This window comes from Rutidosis leptorrhynchoides, chromosome 2 (assembly GCF_046630445.1).
Source record: "Rutidosis leptorrhynchoides isolate AG116_Rl617_1_P2 chromosome 2, CSIRO_AGI_Rlap_v1, whole genome shotgun sequence".
In the NCBI taxonomy this organism is placed as follows: domain Eukaryota; kingdom Viridiplantae; phylum Streptophyta; class Magnoliopsida; order Asterales; family Asteraceae; genus Rutidosis; species Rutidosis leptorrhynchoides.
The window spans coordinates 366523661-366528118 of record NC_092334.1 but is presented as its reverse complement, the minus strand read 5'-3'; the positions used below and the strand labels follow the sequence as shown (position 1 = coordinate 366528118).

The window sequence follows — 4458 nt, the reverse complement described above, 5'->3', positions numbered from 1 at the left end:
ACTCGTGCATCATTAGTTGGGAGAGCTTGTGCTTCTGCCCATTTTGATACATAATCAATGGCTACGAGAATGTAGAGATTATTATGAGATTTTGGAAATGTACCCATGAAGTCAATACCCCAAACGTCGAATACTTCACATACTTGAATGACATTTTGTGGCATTTCACCACGTTGACTTATTTTTTCGGCCCTTTGACATGCATCACAGGATTTGCAAAGAAGTTGTGTGTCTTTGAAAATTGAAGGCCAATAGAATCCAGCATCGTAGACTTTCCTTGCTGTGAGCTGAGGCCCATAATGCCCTCCTGTTGGTCCTATGTGACAATAGTTTAAGATTTGACTAGCTTCATCCCCGAATACACATCGGCGTATTATTCCATCAGGACATCTCTTAAACAAGTGTGGATCTTCCCAAAAATAGTGTTTTATATCACTAAAGAATTTCTTTCGTTTTTGGTACGACAACCCCTTTTCAAGGAATCCACATACTAAGTAGTTTGCAAAGTCTGCAAACCATGAAATTTCATTATAATTGATTTTCAAGAGATATTCATCAGGAAAGTTATCTTGTATGGCTGATTCATTTAGATCTTCTAATTCAGGATTTTCAAGACGAGAAAGATGATCAGCGGCAAGATTTTCTGCTCCCTTTTTGTCTTGAATTTCAATATCGAACTCTTGTAAGAGTAAGATCCAACGGATTAATCTTGGTTTGGCATCTTGTTTTGAAAATAGGTATCTAAAAGTAGAATGATCGGTATAGACCACCGTTTTTTATAGAACGAGATATGAACGAAATTTGTCAATTGCAAAGACGATAGCAAGGAGTTCTTTTTCAGTAGTTGTGTAATTCGTTTGAGTTCCTTGTAACGTCTTACTAGCGTAATAGATAGGTTGAAATCGTTTTTCAATCCTTTGTCCTAAAACGGCTCCCATTGCAAAATCACTTGCATCGCACATGAGTTCAAATGGTAGATTCCAATTTGGAGTTATCATGATTGGCGCATTAGTGAGTTTTTCTTTAAGAATATTAAAAGAATTGATGCATTCATCTGAAAAGATGAATGGAGCATCTTTTTCTAGAAGTTTATTCATAGGAGTGGCAATTTTAGAAAAATCTTATATGAACCGTCGGTAAAAACCGGCATGCCCTAGAAAACTCCTAACTCCTCTAACACTGGTGGGATGTGGAAGTTTAGCAATTACATCTACTTTAGCTCTATCCACTTCAATTCCTTCCTTTGAAATTTTATGACCAAGAACGATGCCTTCTTTAACCATGAAATGGCATTTCTCCCAATTAAGTACTAGATTTGATTGTTCGCATCTAATAAGCATTCATTCAAGATTAACTAGACATGTTTCAAAAGTATCACCGAAGACTGAAGAGTCATCCATGAAAACTTTCATGCATTCTTCTATCATGTCGTGAAAAATCGCCATCATGCACCTTTGAAAGGTTACAGGGGCGTTGCAAAGTCCAAATGGCATGCCTTTGTAAGCAAAAGTACCATAAGGGTATGTGAACGTGGTTTTCTCTTGGTCCTCGGGTGCGATTGGAATTTGAAAGTATCCGGAGAAACCGTCAAGAAAATAATAGTAACTATTCCTATCTAACCTTTCCAACATTTGATCATTGAAAGGTAAGGGAAAGTGATCTTTTCTGGTGGCGTCATTTAGTTTTCTATAATCAATACAAACACGCCATCCCGTTACAGTCCTAGTAGGAATAAGCTCATCTTTTTCATTTGTGATGACAGTGATGCCACCCTTCTTAGGTACACATTGAACTGGGCTTACCCATGGACTATCAGAGATTAGATAAATTAAACCTGCATCTAGCAGTTTAATAATTTCTTTCTTAACAACATCTTGCATATTAGGATTTAGTCTTCGTTGGCGTTGCACATATGTTTTATGACCTTCTAAGGATTTTGTGTGTAAATTACGAAGGACATATTGCTTTAATGACATGAATCTTCCATGCAATAGCTGGTTTATAAGCTTTTAACACAGAAATGAGTTGAGATTTTTCATTTTCTGTAAGAGAAGACGAGATTATTACAGGTAATTCAGATTCACCATGTAAATAAGCGTATTCCAAATGGTTTGGAAGTGGATTTAAATCTAATATCAGTAGTTCTTCTATCGATGATTTGTATCGATATCTGTCTTCTTCTTTTAGCATTTGAAGTTCTTCTTTTGTTGGTTCGTATTCATTAGCCATAAGTGTGGCTAACATTTTAGCTTCATCAATTGGTTTCGTTCCTTCTCCTAAAGAACATTCTCCTGTTCCTTGTAATTCTGAAAAGTCTTGTAATAATTCTGCATGTGAATCTATAGTTTGAATATAATAACATGTATCATCTGCAGATTGCGGTTGTTGCATGGCTCTATCAACAGAAAAGGTAACACTCTCGTCCTCTATACTTAGGGTCAGTTTCTTACCAAACACGTCTATTATTGCGTTAGCCGTATTTAAGAATGGCCTTCCTAATAGAAGAGGAACTCGAGAATCTTCCTCCATGTCCAGAATAACAAAGTCTACTGGAAATACTAAAGTATCAACTTTAACTAGCATGTTCTCCATTATTCTCTAGGATATTTACTGATCGATCGGCTAGTTGTATGCTTATTCTTGTTAGTTTCAATTCTCCTAGGTCTAGCATAGTGTATAGTGAATATGGCATTAAATTTATACTAGCACCTAAGTCTGCCAATGCTTCTATTAAATTAAGACTACCCAGAAAACATGGAATTGTGAAACTTCCTGGATCTGATAATTTTTCTAGTATTTTGTTCAACAGCACTGCGGAAAAATTAGCATTCATTGTAACAGCCGAGAGTTCTTCCATTTTCTTTCTATTTGTGATTAGATCTTTCAGGAATTTGGCATATCTTGGCATTCCTGAAATCACATCAATGAAAGGAAGATTGACATTTATTTGTTTAAACATATCCAAGAATTTGGATTGCTCGGCTTCAAGTCTTACTTTTCTCATTTTACTCGGGTAAGGAAGTGGTGGTTGGTATGGTTTAACATAAGGCTTTGCCTTAACTGTGTTATCTTCATTAACCTTTTCAACTACCGGCTCTGTTTCCTTCTCTTGCTCAGGCTGTGGTGCCTGTGTAGTAGGAATAGAGTCATCAGAAATTACAGGCATTTCAGGTGGTTTAAGTGTAATACCACTTCTTGTGGTAATGGCTTTAGCTATTTCATTTTGGGGGTTAGCATTTGTATCGCTAGGTAGACTCCCCGGTTTTCTTTCACCTATCAACCTAGCTAGGTTTCTTACTTCTTGTTCCAGATTTTGTATAGAAGCTTGTTGATTTCTAAATGCTTGACCATTTTGTTCATTAGTTTGTTTCTGAGATATGAAAAACTGCATTTGAGATTCAACTAGCTTCGACATCATATCTTCTAAATTTGGCTTTTTATCATTGGTTTGTGGTGATTTATTTGGAAAAATAGGTCTTTGCTGGTTGTAAGTATTATTAGATACTTGTTGATTGCTAGGACCTTGTTGGTTGTTGTATGGAACATTTCAGTTATAATTCTGATTTTGATTGTAGTTTCGTCTTGGTGGTTGACAATTATTTTGATAATTATTTTCAGGCCTTTGATTCATGTATGAAACATTCTCTCTTTGTTCCATTGTTTGTTCAATACTGAGACAATATTTTGTCAAATGTGGTCCTCCACACCGCTCACAACTAATTCGTATTGCGTGAATATTTTTAGTCATCTTTTCCATTCGTCTCTCGAAAGCATCTAACTTTGCGAAAATGGAATCAAAGTCATGGCTAGAATCGGCTCTAGCCGCTTTAGATGAACGAAAGATATCTTTTTCTTGATTCCACTCATGTGAGTGGGAGGCTGTGTTATCAATAATTTTGTGAGCTTCAGTTGCGGTTTTCTTCATAATGGATCCACCAGCTGCTGTGTCGATGTCCTTTCGTGTAGCAACGTCGCATCCTTGGTAGAATATTTACACTATTTGATAAGTATCTAAACCATGTTGAGGACATCCTCTCAACAACTTTCCGAATCTTGTCCACGCCTCATATAATATTTCATTTGGCTTTTGCGTGAACGTAACAATTTCTCCTTGAAGTCTCACGGCTTTAGATGCCTGAAAGAATCTTTTAAGAAATTTCTCAACTAAAACATCCCATGTATCAATCGCTCCTTCAGGTAACGATTCTAACCAATCTTTGGCTTCTCCCTTTAAAGTCTAGGGAAATAACATGAGATAGATCTGTTCATCCTCAACTTCTCTGATTTTAAATAGAGTACAGATCCTATTAAAGGTTCGAAGATGTTCGTTTGGATCTTCTTTTGGTGTACCACTTAATTGGCATTGATTAGTTACCATGTGTAGGATTTGTCCTTTGATTTCATAATCTGGTGCATTAATATTTGGTTGAGTAATGGCATGACCTTAGCCAGTGCGTG

At 36.4% G+C, this 4458-nt stretch overlaps 1 non-coding gene across 1 annotated transcript; it reads left to right on the top strand.

Moving 5' to 3' along the window:
* The first annotated feature begins 4013 nt into the window (after positions 1-4013).
* Positions 4014-4120, top strand: LOC139895131 (small nucleolar RNA R71). The gene has a single exon (XR_011775596.1). It is a non-coding gene; the product is annotated as a small nucleolar RNA R71 (small nucleolar RNA).
* Positions 4121-4458: the final 338 nt, after the last annotated feature.